This window comes from Aedes aegypti, chromosome 1, assembly GCF_002204515.2.
Source record: "Aedes aegypti strain LVP_AGWG chromosome 1, AaegL5.0 Primary Assembly, whole genome shotgun sequence".
In the NCBI taxonomy this organism is placed as follows: Eukaryota; Metazoa; Arthropoda; class Insecta; order Diptera; family Culicidae; genus Aedes; species Aedes aegypti.
Window position 1 is genome coordinate 128,652,297 of NC_035107.1, and position 22,675 is coordinate 128,674,971.

The 22,675-nt window shown below is 36.1% G+C and overlaps 1 protein-coding gene and 1 long non-coding RNA gene across 8 annotated transcripts in view; both read left to right on the forward strand.

Annotated features, from left to right (window-relative positions):
- Positions 1-22,675, forward strand: part of LOC5576900 (fasciclin-1) — a 529,370-nt gene that overhangs the window by 168,688 nt on the left and 338,007 nt on the right. The window lies entirely within an intron of this gene.
- On the forward strand, positions 4,559-6,065 carry LOC110677045. Its single transcript, XR_002500914.1, has 4 exons — positions 4,559-4,900; positions 4,952-5,029; positions 5,084-5,160; positions 5,221-6,065. It is a non-coding gene; the product is annotated as an uncharacterized LOC110677045 (long non-coding RNA).

Here is a 22,675-nt window from a genome sequence, read left to right on the forward strand (position 1 = left end):
CGAGCATTTCAATTTAAAATATTTAAAACAAATATATCGATCCATAAGAGAGATGTAACTAGAAGTTGATACATTTTCTGTTAAGAATTTCGGTTGATGAAGAGACGGAATAGAATTTCTGTTATACTGATTTAAAAGACCAATTAGCTGATGATGAAGCGTTTTGACCTTAATTAAACTGGACAGTTTTATCACTTGTAGACAGTCCTCTCGGTCACAATCGAACGTAGCCGTCAAGAGAAGAAAATTTTCCTTTACTCCTTCTTCAACACGTGACATAATTTGCATCCGGCCACATTCGGTCCAAACGGCCGGAAACGAAATGGAGAAAGTAATGGGAAAAAATCCATTCATTTCGCAGTGTTGCTGTTGTCTACTGCTGCGTCAACTCCAGGATGGTGGTGGTGTTATCAATAGAACAACTTGGACGGCTGATACTTCCGGAGAATTGAGTAGTGTTTTTTTGTTCTTTCCTTATCCGCATCAGAGCAAAAGCCAGTCTCCGAGGTTCGAGAAAGGGATTGTCTCATCGAGTCTCGCATGTCCGTCTTCTTCTTCTTGCTGGTGTTTCGGCCCAACTGGGACAGAGTCTTCTTCTCAGCATATGACATCTTATGAGCACTTTGAGAAAATTTGCTTTTCGAAAAGATCTTCGACCGACCGGTGTGATTCTAACCCACGGTTCTCAGCTTGGTCTTGCTGAAGAGCTTCGCGTTTACCGCTATGGCCATCTGGGCCCCGCATGTCCATGCTTTCATTGAATACATGTGTAGCAGTCCTTCCGGGGATAAACGACTAGCGGGCTCCTGCAAAACCAGCGCCTGGGTTGGGGCATTAGATAGAAGAAAAAAATTAGCTCGCTCTGTGGAGATTGCGGGTATGCTCAATCCGAGAGACATTAATCCCGTGGCGATGAGTGAGGATAATCTTTCTATGCACTGTCGGAGACTCACCGCCATGGTTTACATGACATCCAATAGCACTTAGAATCGCAAAGTGGGCTTGAACGATGGAATTAAAAACGATTCTTTGAACATATATAGGTCTTCTTTATCTTCCAGACATAGCCTTCCAATAGAGACAGAGCTTGTTTCTAAACTAATTGTTTTTACAAACATTGACTGAGAACTATCTCTGCTTACTGGTCATTTTTACATTAGGAAATCGTGTTTCAAGTATAATAGTATGCTGAATAAAGGTATTCTAAAGTATATTTTTATTTTTGGAAGCTATACGAAATCATGCATTACACGTTCATGCATTCGTCTATAAGTTTCTCAAATGGATCCAAATATGTATACATTTTTTCATTCATTTCATTCATCATTTGTTCTTTGAATGGTAAAGAGGACGAGCTGTATATTTTCTAACAGCTGATAACATACATAGCAGTTATTACTGAAACTTATTTGAAACCTGGATCCAAACTCAAAAGAAATTCAAACTTTTTTGTTTAACGTAATAATCAACTGGATTGAACATGTGGTGGAGTTGCTATCATCATTTAAAACTTTGGGTGTCTCTGTTGAAACACAACTTGGTAAATATACTTTCATAGCTTCCTTTTTGCCTTTTCAATGCACTGGACAGCAAGATAAATTGCTCGCGGAAATTGACTCGTAATAATTCAAAATATTTTGTCATTGGTGACTCTAATGCAAAACATTGCTCAGGGAATAATTCGCAAGGCAATTCCAACAGACGAATTGTATACGATGAGTGCTCATCAGTGTAAATCTCAATTCAATACCATGATAGCCCTATATGTTTTTTTTCTTTTCTAGAAACCTTTCTACGATTGATTTGGTCTTAACCGACTCTAGTCACCTTTGTAACAAACTAATCACGAATGCTGATTGTGATTCTGATCATTTCTCTGTTACATTTCAAATCCTTCAAGCTCCACTCCACAAGTTCTGTAGAGGATTCAAAATAAAATTTTGAAAATGATTGTATAGCTCCCTCCCAGGTATAGTACTTACAAGGTACATACAAAATGAATCTATGACAAAAGGTCAAAAGGACAGAAGGTCGAAAGATAAAAGGTCGAAAGAAAAAGGTCGAAGGGACAAAAGGTCGAAGAACAAAAAAGAAGGGACAAAAGGTCGAAAATCTTTTCTCTAAGAAGGAAAAATTTCCCACCTAGCAAACAATTTTCGACTTTTTGTCCTTTCGACCTTTGGTCTTTCGACCATTTGTTCATAAACTATACAAAATATATAATATTTAGACATTGGAACAAATGTCGAATAAAATCATTAATATTTTTTGGCAAAAATCAATGCAATCTTCTATTTACATGATTAAAGCGTTATATATTTATGTTACATTAGGTTAAGTTAATTTAAAGCGTATTTTTCCCCTTAAAAGCAGATGGAATCACCTGTAAAATTTCGAAACTGCTTCAGCAAATAAAATGTAATATGTTGGTAACAAAATGTTGATAAAAACTAATTTTAGTTTTTTGAAATCAGATTGATAGTGTTGCCTAACACGAAATGAATGTAATGTTTGAAATGATAGTAATAAAGGAATAAAGAAAAGAATGTCACAACACATGCCAACTATTCCACTCCAGTAGAAACAATGCACCCCTTTCGAACACATCACCTAGTTTTTGGAAAAGATCGTTCAAAACTTTATCGGCCGAACCGGAAACTCCCCCGTTTCCCACCCAGGAGCTTAATATCATCTGCAAAGTTGATGAATAATTTCCTAATTGTTAGTTCTTTCCACAATGCTGCTGGTTACGGTGCGAGCCACGTGAACAGAAACTTTTGTCCTACACCGGGATAAAATAGCTAAATTGCTTCCTTCTGATCCTCGGATAAAAGGATAACGCTCCAGTTGAATGCGGGAATTCCACCGAGTGCGCACTTTCTGCTCGGAATCGGACGGGGAAGATCTCCTCGTGATGCACGCAATGGATGGAATTAAAATTGCTTTACCTTTTCTTTCATCTCGGCAGGTTTTTTTTTTCCTCCAGCGCCGTCACATTCGTTACTTTTTCCTGTCTTTGAAAAATTTGCTTCATGGAAAAACTTTTCCAACTAGCAGCGCACGCTCATCACTTCAAATCGGCGAGGGAGTTTGCTCCGGGTTGGGAATATTTCACATGATACTGAAGTCCAAAAAGTTGACGCAGAAATTTCCGTTATTTTTTATTCATCACTCGATTGCTAACAGAATAAAACTTACGCCTGAACACTAGATATGAGTATTTTTTGTGTGCCCGCATGACGGAGCATGGATTGACGAAAGCTTTGCTTGTGTTTCAAGACTATTGATGTTTTTACTCCTGGAAATGGAATAATAATCTGTTTGTTTTCTTTTCTTTTTTTACAGGTCAGTTGAATTCTATGCACGATTTCCATTGGACACTTTTTGGGTGAGTGATTTTGAGCAGCACGAATGGCATCAAGACCAAAACTGAAGCGACAATGCGAAGGATACTATTACGAGATTTCAAGCCATTACCATTAATTTTTAGAGTTTTAGTTTTCTTCATTTGGCAAAGGCAAATTCGTCGACAGTTTCATTGAATGAGACATGAGGATAGTTGCCTCAGGACTGATAGCAACTTTTTGTTCAGAAAAAGAAACCTAGAAGAGACCACACAGGAAACAAGAAAACAAAAAAAAAACCGGACAGGAATTAAGATATTCAAAGTTTCATAAACATTTTTTACGAATTTCATCGCGCTCGCGATCCTGCTATGGAAATTATATGGCAGGATCTGAAGAAAAAAATTAAAAAGAAAAACATTTTTCACAATTAAAAAACTAAAGTTTTGAAAATAAAATTTCTCAATTGGACTCTGACTCTAAGCCTTTTGGAAATTATCTAAAATTTTGAAAAAAAAAACCTCAGAAGCCAATACCGGCATTAAAAGAGGAAAACAAACTATAACTAACTAATTGCGAAAAAGCTCAAAAACTTGCTATGCAGTTTGGAAGAGCGCACAATTTTAATTTAGGACTTACTAGTCCAATAGAAAACCAAGTTACTGAGGACTTCGAAAGCATTCTCAATCAAGAGAACGTTTTCGAAAGTTCCTGGGAGACTGTTCCAAATCAGAAGTGAGAAATATAATTAAAACATTCAAAAATATGAAAGCTACTGGCGATTATGGAGTATTCTAGATCCTCATCAAGAAACTTTCAGATCATTCTTAGTTGATATATTTAACAAATGTTTTCAGTTATCATATTTTCCTGAAAAATGGGAAAATGGCAAGGTTGTAACAATTTTCAAACCTGACAAAAATCCTGCAGAAGCTTCTAGCTATCATCCAAACAACTTGCTTTCATGTGTCATCCGCAAATAAATAAATTGAAAGGGTTTTTTTCTCTTATAAGCAGGTGAAATCAGCTCACCTTTAAAACTTCTGAACTGCTACGGCAAATGAAATGTAATATATTGTTAACAATATGTTAATTAATGCTCAAATTTGTTTGAACAAAGTAGGATGATAGTGTTGTCCACCACAGAACATCTAGATATAAAAAATGAATGTAATATTCGGAAATTACTAACAAAACATTACTACTATTTGAAACGAGCAACGATCGTTTCAAAGAAAAACGATAAGTTTTACCTATAAAATGCAAGTGCTCGAATCAAGCAGTGCGGCCAGTTTGCTAATTGGGTGAATAAATAAGTGTTGAATAAGGCTAGCTACTCGATCAACCCAGAAAGATAATTCATTACAAATAATAAGGAATCAAGAAACCGGAAATTATATTACGTATTAGAATATCACTGAATAATAGAAATAGGAGGTCTCCTATAGGGGACGGAATACATACTCGGTCTTTCCTTGCTGGACCGCCGAGTCAGAAAGACAGTAAAAGTTATATTCAGTGAAGTGAGATCGTGAGCGAATAATATTGTTAATCTAGTATGAAAAAGTTTTTATATAATTGAATAGTGATTCTAAATGATTTATTAGTTTTTCAGAGGTGTGCTACCTTTACGTTTCCTAAATTGATCAAAACGTGAGTCGTGTGAGAATCAAAACCGATCATTAGTAAGTGGCAAATCATTAAAACATAATAGAGATTGTAACAAGTTAATTTAATAGATTAGGTAACAACTAAAGTGAATCGTGAGGAAAACTGGAGAAAATACAACATTGTGGAAAAAGGGAAGAAACGAAAGGTAATTGGGTACATGTGCATTGAAGTCAAGGTTGTTCTAATGTGAATTCATGTGATACAGCTCGTGTGCGCCGGCGGCCAGCCGATTTGGGGTTATCCAAGATACGGTACCTCACCGTTAAAGAGCAATTCGGTGGATGTAGTGGAAGGAAGCTGGATCAGTCCGCCTGGGTGCGCCCTATCGTCTTGTGGCGCCGCGCCATCATAGGCCACTTGGAGAGCGTCGGCCAACGAACAAATCTCGGCCTCGCCTTTCCACCTGCCATCACGGTGGTTCCTCACTTCTTGCGAGTAGCGTCTAGCAAGGGAAAGATTGCCACGCCAGCGTGATTGATCCTTTTGCTCACGGGCTTCCCATCGTCTAGATCTGTGTCATCCTGCCACACGACAACAACGTCGGTGTCCCTTCGCTCAACGTCGCTATTGCTTCGACGACGACGCTAAACACGTGCTTCGGCTCTGACTACCACCAACATTCAGAGAACACCCAGCGGCGCCGGGGGGGCGGTACTCCCCTCTGCCGGGGCAAACCGTCGGAAAACACCACCACCACGAAGGTCATCGTCTATTGCTCGAGCAAGCACTGTTCCCCTCAAGCCATCCTGAGGAGGGGGAGTGGCGGCGACGCATCGGCAGATCGACTGTAAGTACCCGATTGGAAACCGAACACCTTGCGAAAATACTCTAACCGTACCGAGAGCTAAACCATTGTTAGGCTAGAGAAATCCTATAAGAATCTCCAAATCACACAACCAAAATTGAAATTCAAACCCAGAAAACGTGACGTCACTGTTAGGAGGCACTTTGTAGAAATCGATCGAAAGCAATCAATTAGGAACAAGACAGAAACGAAATGCACCTGAAAAATTTAATAAATTATGTTTTGAAAACGCGATCGCCTAGCATGCAAACTTAGAATAATTTCGCTGAATACAATTTTTACCACTCAAATTTTACCTTACTAATATAATTGGACTTAATTTTAATTGAATTATTATCTTACTTCGATTGAATCTTTGGGAATATTGTTGGCTGGTCTGACAGGTTGTTGGGATCAAATCTCGGAGGTCGGTCTGATAGTGGGGTTGGATAACTAGGCTAGCTGGGCAAACCGATCTGTAATTCCTAGCAGACGAACATAGATCGTCTGGCGCATAAGCTAGGAATTTGGAGGCCCCACTAAGGCCTTCCTTACATATTCAGAATGATACTACTAAAGAATTTAAAAAAAACATTTTTATGAAAATGCTGTAAGAAATTTTTTATTGGTACACGTACAGTTAACTCTCCCTTACTCGATATTCCGTATCTCGAAATCGAGTTAGAGAACCATAGTAAAAGTTTTCATGGCTAACTCGATAGTCCCTTGGATCGCAGTTGCACTGATTTTGTGTTCTGTAAATCGATACCTCCATAACTCGATGGTTCCTTCAATATCGAGTAAGGGAGAGATGACTGTATTTTGGACTAGTTGACTCGATGAAGATTGTTTAGTCACGCAGTAGGCTGTGCGATTTTATGAGGCAAAGTTCAATGAAAAAAGTGTCAGTTTACTACCCCTATTTTTCTTACTTTTCCAGTGAAGTTTATCGACTTTTTGCACACTCACAAACACGTGATGGTACTTTCACACGTGGTGAATCCGTGACTCATTCTAATGCCATTTCGTGACATATAAACACCATTCCATTTTGACTCATACAGATAGATAGGTTGTTTGAGAATTACTAGCAGTACTTCTGGTATTACCAAAGACGAAATAAAGACCTCCATGTTTCTTAATAGAGCAAAATCTTGAATGTCGTGAAAAGTGTACTGCGATCTGTCAAACTTGGGTACCTTTTGTAGTACCACGGAACCAAATGCAGTACTAGTCTTCTAGTACTACTCGAAAACAGTAAGTCGTGGAAAGTTGGTGTGTTCTGCAAACTTGTGTGACTTCTGATATTGAACAACTTTGTGGAACAGACCAACCACCCACAATTAAGCGATTCAGAATTAAATTACAAAGTCTCTCGGTTACTTACTTTTGTCTATGAACAACCCTCTGAAACTCTATGTAAAATGACTGCAATGTAATAATTCTCTTACAGGCAATATTTCAAGTTATTTGTAGTTCGTCATCCAAATTTAAGCCAATTTGGACTACCAGATGCTGAGATACAGCACCCCAAACTTGGGCATTTTGCATGAAAAAACAGCATTTGGTTACTAATTTATGTCGCTGACTGTAAAAAAAATAATCAATTGAACCCTTCTATAAAACAGAGCAGGATTTTCCGGAGACATTTCTTGAAGAACATTGATTAAAAAAACTTTGTGTAGAAATGGTTGGAATAATTGATGTAGTATTTACTGGTGCAAAACCTCCAATAAAATTTCAAAAAAATCACGGAGTATTTACTTGAAAAAAAAATTCAGTATTGTTTGAAAGAACTGCAGAAGTAATTCGTAAATGGAATGTGAGAGAAATTTTTTGATAATGGGCCGAAATCATTGAGGAGTTCCTAAAAGAGTTGTTAATAGATTTCCTAGAATAACCCCTGGATAAAGTTTGCAGCAACTCCTGAGATAAAATGCAGATTTAATTACGAATTCATATGATAATAACTGCAGAAATAACTGAAAAAATTGACGTAGGAACTATTGTAGTGGTTCCTGGAAAAACGAATTTTTTCATGACCTTTTGATTTTTTTTATTATGAACGGTTTTTTTTTAAAGAACTCCTGTAGCAATCTTTGAAAGATCTGCTTCAGATATTGCTTGAAAAAAAATGGTTTAAAATTGGAATTAGTGAAGATATCTCTGAAAAAAATGCTTGATGCTAAAAAAAAATCTATGCAAACACTGTGGCAATTCTCGGTTGGATATCTCAAATCAAAGTTCACTACAAGGGGTAGGGAAATAGTTACTTCAGAGGAAATTTCGGTTAAAAAAGAGGCTCTAGACATTTTAATGGAAAATGGAAACTTCTTAGAGACACTTGCATTTAAATAGAGACCAAGTATCTAGAAAGAGACCTGCCATCAGCCCTGTTATATCAGACAAATTCAATGCCAAATCGGTCAGTCACAAAACTTAACCATCTTAGATTTGCAGTAAATGTTGCACATGTTTTCGGTATGGTATAATAAGCTTTTTTCCATAGATAAATCGACCATTTCGACATCAATACATATCTATTCAATTTTTAATGATTTTACATACAGTTAGGAAAAGTGTACCAGTTATGGCCATAGTGGTTCCTTATTTGGCCATATGCAGTATTTGGATACTTTTTACGTTTTTAATCTTTTTGAATGTTTTAACATCAAGATTTATCAGACTGAACGGTTCCATTTGAATTCGAATGTCGGTTTACTTTTGAGTTTTTTTATTTAGCTGAAATTTGGCATATGCTTTCTTTATACCTAAAAATGCCAATTTGCATCATCGGTTCGCCATTTTTACCCTAGCGTTACTTTTGAGAAGGGCCTAAGAAAAAAAGCCTTTTTTGATTCGATTTTCTCAAAAATCGTTTTTGTTTTGTTTTTTATATTTTAAAGAAGACAAAATATGGAGTCTTTTGCACAGTGGGTCAAGATGGAGAAATCATGGACAAAAATGTTATGATACAGTTAACTCTCCCTTACTCGATATTGAAGGGACCATCGAGTTAGGGAGGTATCGAGTTACAGAACACAAAACCAGTGCAACTGCAATCCAAGGGACCATCGAGGTAGCCATGAAAACCAACTTTCACTATTGTTATCTAACTCGATATTGAGATACGGAATATCGAGTAAGGGAGAGTTAACTGTATTTTGAAAAAAGGTTGATTTTTCAATATGGTCTAAATAAACTTTTTGAATTCTTTTCGACCCGATTTTATGAAAGTACGCAAAATTTGCAACAAAAAAGGTATATGAGAAAATTTTGCTTATTGCTACCGTTTCCGAGATACAGCGATTTTAAAATTAAATTTACTGAAAATTCACAACTTTTGGTTGTTTTCGGATGTTTTTCGAGTTGATAAAATAAAGAATATTTTTTTCTGAAAGCATTTTATTTCATGTTCTTATACAATGATGGAGCGTCCTATTTTGATACAGATTTCTTACTTTTCCATAATGTTTACAATTTTTTTTACTATCATTACAATTTGAAAGTTGCCTAACTTCTATTTTATCTACGGAAACTGGAATAAATGAATGGTATTTTTGTGTTCCCTGAATAGTTATTGCTTTCGAATATTGTTCATTAAACTGCTCCTTGATATGTTCATACTCTGTTGTAGTTGCATAAGAAAAGAAAATTTGTGTTAGTTGCTCCTCCTTTCGCTTTTGAGCCCAATCAAATAATTCCTGGGCATTTTTTATGGGATGTTCACGTTCTTTAGCTAGAACGTTGTCTCAATCGATTTTGCTGACGTTGCTTCTAATGTCTCCTTACTAGAAACATTCAAGTTGGAGACTTGTCCTGACTAGAAATATTCATATTGGAATCCGTTGACTGTATTGAAGTTGCTGATGCTTCTATTGTTCCCTCTTCCATGCAAACATCTTCCTCTTCACTACTTGATAAGTCATCACTTTCCGTGAGATTTCGGTAACTTTTTGAACACTTTTTTGAAAACACGTTTACACAACCTTTGTTGATGGTGTTCATTTTATACTTCATTGTTCTAAACTATCTTTTACTTTTCACTTGATTATCACTTGCTTGTTTATCACTTGCTTGTGTCTTTGCTGTATCAGCTCTTTTTTATACCAACATGGGTACTTGAATCAACTATTAGCTACGTTTCTGTCCGACCACAAAAATATACTAACGTGCTGTACTTTAAGAAAACATCAGGTATATTTGTGTGAGACAACTGGGCACGTTACTCCTCTACTCATAAAGCTTTTGTTTTCGAATGGAAATATTTCATTATCTTAAATCGATATAAATGCATTTCACGTATTGCTTGCTTCATATTCGTTATTTTGTTATTTTTTAACTTTTAACATTTTGTTCCATATTTTCTTGATAATTACATATCAAAATATCACAATGTTGAATATTGAAGTTGTGTTTCGTTAAAAAAATAAATAAATCATTTTTACAGGGCACATTTTTTATTTCGCCTCATACCATGAAAAATTACCAAATCAATATTTTTTCAAACATTTTAGTCAAAATTTATCTGCTCTTTCAGACAATGAACAAATTTCTAGGCTTTTGAGCCTCGAGAAACATTGGAAAATGACCGGAAATTAGAAATTATATCATAATTTTGTATTAAAATCGATGTATCTTTAAAACGGTAAAAGTTAGCATGATTTTCCCGTGTACCTTTTTTGTTGTAAATTTTGCGTACTTTCATAAAATCGAGTTGAAAAGCATTTAAAAAATCTATTATGACCATTTTCAAAAATTCACCATTTTTTAAAAAATCATTACTTTTTTGTCCATGCTACTCCGTTATTGCAAGAACAGCTGTACTTACACAGGGAACCAACAGAAGCTACTCGGGTCAGTAGCATCCTCAATGTGTAAGTAGAGTTACTGTGCACGTGCTGCAGCCTTAGGCCTTCTTCATTGCTTGCAAGCGCACGGGAGCGCTGTACATTGTGAGACCTTTTTTGGTACGCCTCATTTTTCTTGAGATGTGTCTCACTGCGGTCTCATGCGCTCCGTCACATGTGCTATTTAAAATTCAGCACAATAATTGAAGTGATTACAAAAGTTATCAACGAGGATCGAAATTGTAACTCTTGGATCGTGAGTCTTCGCCATATCATGTAAGCCACTTAGACACATGCATAATGAGGCGAAAATAGCTGTAGAGGCTCTTCGTTACTAAGCAGTTGGTACACTACTTGGATACCGATGGCGAGCCGTAGCGCCGAACAGCGCATGAGACGAGTCTACCCGAGAGCACATCACCTAGCGCGCGCTTTTAGAATTTTCGTGAGCCTCCTTCTAGCGCAGCACACTAGGATTCCGATGAGCTGAGAGACGGTTTGGTTGGAGGCTCATCAGTACATTTATGTGCTCCTGAGAAATATGTAACTCTATGTGTAAGAACTGGTGCTCTCATTATTGTAACAAACAATAACGGCGCCGGCTGCGTCCGAATGCAGGTCAATTTGGGGATGGGAGGGAAATGTTGACGTGTTACTTGCTTTGCGAAAGCCGAGGAGTCCTCTGCACTTCTACAAGAAAACACTGGGAGTTTGGATATGGGAAAGGATCTATCGTTTTGGTGAACGATAGAGATAAAGTTTGAAACGAATACGTGAGCATAAACACGGGTGACCGATACCGATAGTGCAGTTATTACGCAATCCGGACACAATTGATCGGACATTGGAAACAATGGCTTTGCAAGACGCTGTAGGGCCCAATTCCACTCGATCACACTCACCAATACCACCATAAAGAAAAGCTAACACTAATCTTCTTGACAGTGGTGTTAGTTTGCGTGGGCGGGCTAAAATGGGCTCAACAGCAACGTTTTCGAAAAAGGCTCAAGACCTCTTAAACCCTTTTCAAATGTTTATCCAGAAGTAACAGATTCAATGGACCAAACACTACTGACGCGTTTTGTTTTTCACCGCACACTTCGTTTTTTTTTCTTCAGCACAACGCGATCCGGACACAATTGATCCGGATTCCATCGCTCGCCCACAAAAGAGCAAGCAACAGATTCAACGGAGCAAACATTACTCGCATTTAAAATAGTAGTTGAATCACAGACAAACAGACGTCACACTCTCATCATTGCCCATCGGCCACATTTTAAACGATCGATTCAAAAATATGGTAGGTGACCAATCCGCCACCCGCAGCGCTCGCATTGTTTTTGTTCGTGTTCGACGTTTACACACTACCGACATCTGTTGGCCTGTCGGCCAAACACTCAGATTTTACGATTGGGCGCACATGTTCTCGTGACTATGATTTTGATCGAGATTTGTTCTAAGTGTTACGTCTGTTTGTCTGTGGTTGAATATTGGTTACCGCTTAAGCGTCCGGGTATTGATGCATCAGGGTATCTATCTATCTATATAATATGTCACGGCTTAAGAATGGAATGGAATCGTTTTTTTTTTTTAATGCTTAACTCTACCAGGACGTCGACGTGTCCGTGCGACAAAAAAATTTGGTTATTTGAAAAAAAAAAACGGAATAGAATCAATCTGACATTTGTCATGGTAGATCTTAGTGTGTTTTTCAACATTCTTCTTGATGGCAAGTCAAAGTTTGCCGGGATCACTAGTTTAATCGGGACGTAGTGTCGTGAATAAGAAAAAAAAACCTTGCATTCAGAAGACAAAGCCTGCAAAAAAGTATGGATATTAGTTTCTTCATTTTTCTAATGCTTCCAAAACTTAACTTATAATATGTCCACATAAACCAAAACCTCTTTATTTGAAACCTTCAATTAGACTTGTTGTCACGATGAGAGTTGTTCCAAAAATCTTGTCAGATAAAATAATATGGTGTTTCAGTGTTAGCCAAACAAACCGAAAAGTCGGCGAAAAATTTAAAGATTGCTTAGCCAACCTTGAAACCACAAAATCAAATTGGAATGTCATCCAAGAATGTAATATGTTTTTATCAAAATGTTTCTAATTCTATATAGACGTTTATAATTTTGTTTCCCTAAATTAGGATGACAGTGTTGCCTAGCACAGAACATTTAAACAGAAGAAATGAATGTAACAATTGAACTGATATTGATAAAGGAAATGATAGAATTTATCCACCTACTTAATTATCATACAATTCATTGGGTTTCCATTTTGTACTGACGAAGTTTCCCATGACATTTATAGATCCACAATCTTCATATTACCCAGAATTCGCATGCCACCCTTAAGTGATTAGAAATCCGGTCGTGCTTTGCGTCCTTTTACATAATGCCGAATTCTAAAGACGGTTCTAGTATCGTACCCTTAAAGAAATACATTTCCGTCGTCAGACGGTTATATTTTTGACGATTATGGGTTCGTTGACTGGAAGCATTTCGCGTAGGGTGAATAGGACAAGTGAAAGGGAAGAAAAGCCATCGACGATGTCCTCGCTATCTGCTGCTGTAATCGCTATCGGCTTCTTCTGCCAGATTGAGCATAATTTTCGGTGAGTCATCGTCGTCTTCAATGTCGTTCGGAATTGGCAGGGAGGAGCCAACCATGGAGCGCGCATTGTTATGCCGAACAAGAAGAAAGTCATCTGGCTAGTGAGACGGAACTGGAAATATGGTAGAAATGGTCGCTTGTGAAGCGATGACATCATAAGACAAGATACTCTGCGACACTTTGCCATCGAGTGGTGGATGTGGACAAGTCAGCAAAAATTAAACAAATAATATTAATTACTACTCGACTTGTAGTGGCATTTGTCTAGTCTGGGGTAGCCCATAAACCATGTTGTCATACAGTCAATGATAAAAGTAGTAGCCGAATGCTGTTTTCCCATACAAAATGTCCAAGTATGGGAATCTGTTTCATAGATTCTGGTAGTCTGAATTAGCAGGAATTTCGAAGACGAACTACAAATAACCTGATTTTTTTTTATTAAAATCTTTACTTTTCGATAATTTTTAAAATAATTTCAAAGTGTTGTTGCAAAAAGTAAGTAACTAAGAGATTTTTTAATTTAGTTAAAAACGGTAAATTGTAAGAAACTGCAAATTTGCGAAACTTCAGAAAGTGATCAACATTGCCGAATAAACCGAATAAAATTAGAAATCTAACGGTTACTTACTTTCGTCTTCGCACAACCCTCTGATACTCTTTGAAAAATAAATAACATTCAATGGATTCACCACAAATAATATCTTAGGTTATTTGTAGTTCATCATCCAAATTTCAATCAATTTGGACTACCAGAAGCTGTGATACAAACATACGTGCTGCGAAGTCAGTATATTTATGGACCATAATTATCGATTTTTGTTGAGTCCAACACGCTTGTCCCACTTCTAACTTATTGAACGCGTTTCAATGCTTTATTCGTCCCATCAGAGCGGAGCAACTTGAATTATTGCATGCTCATGAAAATCTATTGCAATAAAATAATGCTAATTCGCACCTATTCCAACTGCAATAGACAAAAATCACGACCCAACAGCGATCCCAGCTGCTCCCTCCTGGTGGTACTGATTTCAAGCAAAGAAAACATAAATCTAATCGCACAGGTGTCCCTCCCACCTCTTTCGAAGCTTTCACAGTGGGAGGAAGAGAACACTCTGGCTGAAAGTACTTACAAAAAACCGAGGATCCTTTTTGCACATTTGATGGCATATGGGTTGAAGTACTGGGCGGGCGCAACGAAGATGTATACGAGTGGGTTCTCCTAGTGCTACATTCAGCTGCGGTTTACTTCCCACTAGGTTCGACTTTTTCCATGGTTGTAGCCAGGATTTCCGTCAGGGGGGGCGAACCACCTTTAAAGTTATTTCAAATATTTCAAGAAAATAAAAATGTCTGGACTCTTTTTGATTGATAACACATAATTTCAGTATGAAGCGTGACACTATGAAGGACATCCAGCTTGCTATTTTTGGAAAGAGTTAATATTTAAATTTTTTAGCTGGGCATTTGTTTTCAATTGCGGCAGCAATTAAAAGTTTTTAAATGTAAATCATAAAAAGCCATGTTTGTTAAGACAATTATAACCTGAGATGTTTCTTTGTCGGTTGACCATTCTGTATGCCCTGGGAAGTGGGATTCGAATCCACGACCCTCAGCTTGATCTTGATGAATAGCTGCGTGTTTACCGGCTTTATAGGCTCACACAACAACTGGCACTGATTTTTATTGGACGCAATTATTTTATCATTATAATAATATTATAATTGTATTTGAATGGTACTTTTTAATGCCCCCTCTGGTTACACCCATGCCTCTTCCTGCCGCATGTTTTATGTTCAATGCTCATGTAGCTACTTATACACCACTGAGGACGATTCCAGCTAGCGCAGAACTAACGAATTGCACTTAGAGACACACGACGATGACGACGACGACGACGACAACTGCAGAAGTGATGGAAACTGCGCTCAGTGATAATGATGTCGACAGCCGAGTGTTTATGGAGCGTGAAAAAGATACTGTTTTGCTTCTGGTATCACTTTTCCTCCGGAGTACAGCTACTGCAGTTGATATAATCAGTCCCATCTGTAGGATGAACTTTTGCCGGTGGATTTATGTCTGGATGGAAAAGGTATCTGCAACTGAATTGATAGTTGAATTCAATCTAGCACAAGTTCAAACCGTTGCAAATCTTGCACCTAATTGACGGTATTCGCTCCGGCAGTCATCCACCTAGATGCTAAGAAAATTGCAGGCGACAGCTTAGTTCAAGGGTGCAATTTCATGGTCTTCCGGTTGTAAGTAAATCAAGCATGTCTTGGAACCGTTGTTCGTCTGATTTGATAGTGCATCAGCACGGTAGAAGTCACGTTAGAGGGCATTGATGAAACATTCTTGACTTATGTCCAGTAGCAATCATCTCAATTATACCGATTATATGAAGCTGCCATTCACAACATAAGTAAGTGACTAAGAAACAACAAACAATAACAGGCGATACAGTATTAAACCATACACTTCAAGTTCATCGTCACGAGAATCTAATGACAAAGTCGCTATAATAGGCCTATAGGGAACCAGGTATTTGTATTGTGTAAACGCGAACAAAAAACATGTACGTTGGTGTTATTTCGGATGTCTTTGAGCAACTCGCTTTCTTCCGCAGAGTATCTATAAAGCTGCAATATTAAGTTATTAATTAAATGCAATTCCAGTCGAATTCAGGTTGTTACTTACAAGTTAATGTCCGAATAATATTTAACAACTAACAGAACACAAGTAGAAAATGTGTAATATGTAAAGAGTCTAAAACTAAATAATTGTTGCATTTAATGTTATCAAATTCAATTAATTTACTTCGAGAAATATCTTCTGCTTCACTTCAGCACAATTTGTTTATAGTTACTTCAATTTTGCCTATTATCCTGCCTGACAATTCACTGATGTCAACTTCAAATTGACATCTTTTATCTCACCCCGTAAGGGGTTACATTGCACCGAGCCGAGGGGTATTTGCTATCTTCAACACCATGTGGATAACTGATTGATCAACGATGGACAGTAGACTGATGCAAATTTTGAAATTTTTGCTCCCCTATGCTTAAACGGTGTCAATTATGATAAAAATCATGCTCCCAAAATTTGAAGTTTATATGGATATTACTATGAAAAAGGCAAACATTTTTTGTTCAGTCCTCTCAACTGTTCGTAATAATAATCTATGGAAAAATGGACATACTCTTCTCATGTAAAAAATTCCTAGCTACAACTTTGCGGAAGACCACATTTTGATGGGACATAAGGATAATTTGTTAATATTGATAACAAAATCTAAATCATGATGAGATGATCATTCATTTACTTTCAGAGCAACACTACTTTTTTGCTGTAGAACATAGTAGCCTGGATTACTTTGATCTATTCTACCCGCCAGGAGCACCACTGTTGCCTGCTGAGCAGTTGGTTAAGCATGCAAAATACAAACTTAGTTTATGATTATGAATAGCAATTTATCCTGACCTCCAATGAATATGTGGTCTTCGGCAAAGTTGTAGCTGAAAGGAATTCACATGAGAAGAGTTTGTTCACTTTTTCATGAAATATTAGGACGAGGAGATAGAGGGCTGAACACAAAAGGTTGGCGTTTTCCATAGTAATCTCCATATAAAATTCAAATGGCTTGTGCACAGTCAAATTTCTTCCGATTTACTTCAAACTTTGGGAGGTTACTATTTACGCATAATACACGTCGTTTATGCATAGGGGAGCCAAAATTTCAAAAGTTGCATCACTCTAATGGACAGTGACTAGATTGTGGTGTCTGGCTATCTGTGATCGAATACTCATTTTTTTATCTAGGGAAAGTGTACCAGTCATGGCCATAGTGGTTCCCTATTTGGCCATATGCAAAATTTGGATATCTTTTACATTTTTATTTTTTTTGAATGTTTTAACATCAAGATTCATGCTTTATTTTACTGCTAGAACGCAAAAAAATTTTCAAAATGTAAAGCCATTCAAAATATCACGTATGGTGAAATAGGGAACCACTATGGTCATAGCTGGGACACCTACCCTATATCATTTATTTGGTAGGCCGATTTCCATAACAATTATTCAGCTTTACAATGTTGAAACTTGAATTCATCTTAAAAATATGTTAATTTGTAGAGCCAAAGCACAAACAGTTAGCAACTATTTACGTTCATACGGGCTTTAGGACATTTCGTCGAATGACGTTTGATCGAATCATATTTCTCGCGGAACATTACTAAAGTACCTATCTAACATTGAGAGGCTCTCTTTGTTTACTTTCTCTTTCATTAATAACTGAGTCACATTAACCTCTTCTGTTGCGTTTTATGTATGAAACGCTAGTCAAGGAAATTAACTTTCGATCTATAGTGAAAAACTTCCCAAAATCTTTAGTATTTCACTGTTATAATCGAAAGAGAACGAGAGAGGAGAGTATCTCTCATTTGTACATAGGTCCTTTAGTAATGTTCCGCGAGATTTAGTCGAAAGTACATTTGGTCGAAAGGACATTTGGTCGCACGGATTTAAAACATTTATTTTGGTAGAATGCCGATTAGTTGAACGAAAATTTGGTTGAAAGCATATTTTGAAATTGTTTATTGGAAGATTAATTGCTAAAATTGATTATTGTTTTCTAAGTTTTGCAAAGCTGATATGATAACATATTCTTTTGAATAATCTGAATCATTAACTGTTGTTGAATCAAAAACGGGACATTTTATGTAGCCTGATTTTTAAATTTCATACATCTTTTTATTTGTAATTTGAAGTTATGACAAAATCTAGGATTTCAATGATTATTCAAATGAACTAAAGAGTGTTAAAGAGAATTATTTTTTTATTGTACGTTGTCTGAAATATTTAGCTCTAGTAAATTAATTATTCTTTAAAATATCATCATTGTTTGTAAAACAACTCAACAGGTTGTTTATTACTCAACGATGTGAACATAATGTTTTAACGTAACGAATCGCTGATCTTCATCTGATGAAGCATTCGAAGAGAGTGCTCGGGATCGTTCTTTGAATTCCGGGTCTTGCAGCTCACGTACGTGAGTAAGATTTTTTAATGCGGAAATCAGAATTAAAACTGCAGGAAAAATTTGCTTTCAGGAAAACCTTTATGGCGAAGTGCATGTTAGGTATCGGTATCTCCAGCTTAATAACATTCCTCAAGCAAGGCTTTGCCTACATTGTTGTTCGGGTGAATAACAGAGTTTGAAGTAGAGGTCTTCTGACAGGCCAGCTCCAAAATAAAATTATCTAGATCGACTAGACGCTCGAAATTACAGCCTCTAATACTTTTCTTAAACAGAAGGTCCGCTTTCTCATTGCCCGGGATGGAGCAATGAGATGAGACCGATGACAGAGGGGTAGTAGTTTATGCGCATTTCAATAAAAAAAAACTCAATGATTGGCTTATTCCGATCATGAAGGATGCTGAGCGCTCCATCGACGACATTGGTCGAAAAGCATTCAGAGAACAAAGTGGGTTATTTATTTATTTATTGATCACCTTCTAACGTAAAAAATACATCTTTTTTATTGCTACAGTTAAGATTGCAATTGATAAAAAAAATGACTCTAACGTACATTATCGACTTTTGAAAAATTGTTCTCTTTACTTACACACCCGTCTATTGTAAGTATAATAAGAGATCCCTTTTGAAGCGTGCCTTAGAATCAATCAGCTTAATAGAACTTGGCAAACTATTTCAATTGACATTGCCTCTGACAAATAATGATTGGCTATAATACATTGAACTATGTTGTGGAACTCTGTAATTATCTTTTCGTTACCTGAACTATCTTCTGTGCAAATGTAAACTTGTACATCGGCAGCAAATAGATGCATGGAGCAAAAATTCAAAACACTCGGAGGATCATTTATAAAAAGAGAAAACAAAAGAGGACCAAGTACCGACCCTTGAGGAACTTCTGGTAGAGCTGATATGAAGTCCGAAAAATTTCCATTGTGCCAGACAGTTTAACTACGATTACACAAATAACTTTTGATGAGTCGTACAGCTTCAGTGGAGAAGTCATACAGCGAAAAAAGTTCACTTACTAGCTTATTGTGGGACACTCGATCAAAAGCTTTGGCAAAATCTATCATTGATAAGATAGCCATGCCATTTCCTTCGATTGTTCGAGCAATGTCGTTATGAACTTTCATTAAAGCAGTTTCAGTGCTGTGGTATTTTCTAAATCCAGATTGGAAGGGATGTAACAATTTCATTCTATTCACAAATTCCGAAATTTTACGTTTCATAAGCTTTTCAAAGACTTTGGATATACTAGATAATAGGCTTATCGGTTTAAATTAGTTGATGATGAAGAGTCAGTTTTCTAATTTATAGCAATTACTTTGGATCGCTTTCATACGCTGCTTGTAGATATTATTGCCTTAAATAGATGTTCCAACATGGGTAGCACTAACGGAGTAATTATTTTGATAAAACTTATAGGAATGCAGTACAATCCGACAGCATTCGATTTATTTTCGAATACAGCGTTGATTGTTTCATAATCTTAAACTGGTTGGAATTTGAAACCGTTTTCATTGCCAATTATTTCAGGACTTCTGGAGTCGCCAGCGCAAAAATTAGAGGAGAAATTTTCATTGATAAAATCTGCAGTGAGATCGTTGTCAACAAGACCAGTAACATGCCAAAATCAAATCGTGTCAAAATCGAACCGATTATCGGTTTCAGTAGGAATCCTAAAATGATATTTACAGAACATTATACACTGATATCTTTCGACGGCTCAAAATCCATGATTTTCTCCCCAAAAGTAAATAAATGCCATGTTATGAAGTATAAGGGGTTCTGATCATTTTCGTACATTCGGTGGAAGCCCAATTAACAATGTAAGCTGAACAGCAAGAGTATTTGCTGAACAATGGCTGATTAATGGTGTACAAGGCTGAACACCGTGACAGCTGAACAACAATTTGAAGCAAAGCTTATTAAACAGTATTAGCTTATTAAGCAGTATTCTCAAAGCTGAATATCAAGTTGAACAAGCCTTTTTTCATCTACAATTTTAACTTTTGTTCAGCCATCCTGAATGATATTGATTAAAGGTTATTCAAAGCTTTAATCAAATCAACAGCTATTGTAGAAAGTGTCCAGCTGTAGGTTGACAAAAATATACACACCAACGTTTGGGTAAAACACTAAATTAATGATTTAAAAACTGTTTCATCGAACTCACCGAACAACAAATTTTCACATCCCTTAGCGGACATGCCGTAAACACACATGGGCCTAGCGTATGTGGAAAAAGAAAAACACCTGAATTCGGCATCCATGAGCTTGAGTAACTCGCTCATGAAGATTTCTTCGTCACATTTGAAATTAATTGTACAGAATCGTAATAATTACCAACTTTCGTTGGCAACAATTAAACAGCAGTAATTGAAGATTATTGAGAATTCAATTTCAAAACAAAAATCACAACACACAAAACACTAACTTTAGTGTTTTTGCATAGCACTGATATCCCTTCTCCAGCCTCAATGCAACCTTTAACATAGCCCTTATTCAGACAAGTCAATAAGGTATTCCCTTGCTTCCAATAATGCTCACACAGTCTCATGTGGAGCAGATGTCAAGGTAAGTGGTTATAAATCAGTGGATCCCAGTTCAATTCTCAATTGTTAATATTTACTAATCTTGATCTTTAAATTCCAGCACACATCTCCCCTATGAGCGGTTCCATTTTAATTCGAATGTCGGTTTACTTTTGTATTTTTTGATTTGGATGAAATTTTGCACATGCTTTCTTTATGCCCAAAAATGCCTTTTTGCATCATCGGCTCGCCATTTTGACTCTAGCCTTACTTTTGAGAAAGGCCTAAGAAAAAAATCCTTAATAATTTTCAAAAAATTATAACTTAGAAACGGTTTGTCCGATCAGTTTGGTGCCTTCCGCAAAGTTTCAGGTTATTGTTGGGACTATCTGGAAAAAAAATATACACTGTAAAAAGAAATGTTGTAATTTTTTATATATCGAAAATAAAGCTTAAAAATCAATTTTCTCAAAAATCGTATTTTTGATTTTTTTAATTTTTTTATATGTTAAAGTAGACAAAAAATGAAGTCTTTTGCATAGTGGGTCAAGATGAGAAATCATGGACACAAAAGTTATGATTTTTTGAAAATAGGTGAATTTTTGAAAATGGTCATAATAAACTTTTTAAATATTTTTCAACTCAATTTTATGAAAGTACGCAAAATTTACAACAAAAAAGGTATACGAAAAAATCAGGCTAACTTTTACCGTTTTAAAGATACAGCGATTTATGATATTATTTTCAATTTTCGGTCATTATAATAAAACTTAGAAAAGGTTTGTCCGATCAGTTTGGAGTCTTCCGCAAAGTTTAAGGTTATTGTGAATTTGTTGAAAATGGTCATAATAAACTTTTCAAATGTTTCGTTAGCAATTAGCAAAATTTTTTCATATACCTTTTTTGTTGAAAATTTTGTGTACTTTCATAAAATCGGGTCGAAAAGCATTCAAAAAGTTTATTTAGACCATATTGAAAAATCAACCTTTTTTAAAAAAAATTATAACTTTTTTGTCCATGATTTCTCCATCTTGACCCACTGTGCAAAAGACTTCATTTTTTGTCTACTTTAATATATAAAAAAAAATAAAAAAAAATTAAAAATACGATTTTTGATAAAATTGATTTTTAAGCTTTATTTTCGATATATAAAAAATTACAACTTTTTTTTTACAGTGTATATTTTTTTTCCAGATAGTCCCAACAATATCCTAAAACTTTGCGGAAGACTCCAAACTGATCGGACAAACCGTTTCTAAGTTATATTATAATGACCGAAAATTGAAAATTATATCATAATTTTGTATTAAAATCGCTGTATCTTTAAAACGGTAAAAGTTAGCCTGATTTTTCCATGTACCTTTTTTGTTGTAAATTTTGCGTACTTTCATAAAATCGAGTTTAGAAATATTTAAAAAGTTTATTATGACCATTTTCAAAAATTCACCTATTTTCAAAAAATCATAACTTTTTTGTCCATGATTTCTCCATCTTGACCCACTGTGCAAAAGACTTCACTTTTGTCTACTTTAACATAGAAAAAAATTAAAAAAATCAAAAATACGATTTTTGAGAAAATTGATTTTTAAGCTTTATTTTCGATATATAAAAAATTAAAACATTTCTTTTTACAGTGTATATTTTTTTTCCAGATAGTCCCAACAATAACCTGAAACTTTGCGGAAGGCTCCAAACTGATCGGACAAACCGTTTCTAAGTTATAATTTTTTGAAAATTATTAGGGATTTTTTTTCTTAGGCACTTCTCAAAAGTAAGGCTAGAGTCAAAATGACGAGCCGATGATGCAAAAAGGCATTTATGCAATTCGGTTGCAAATC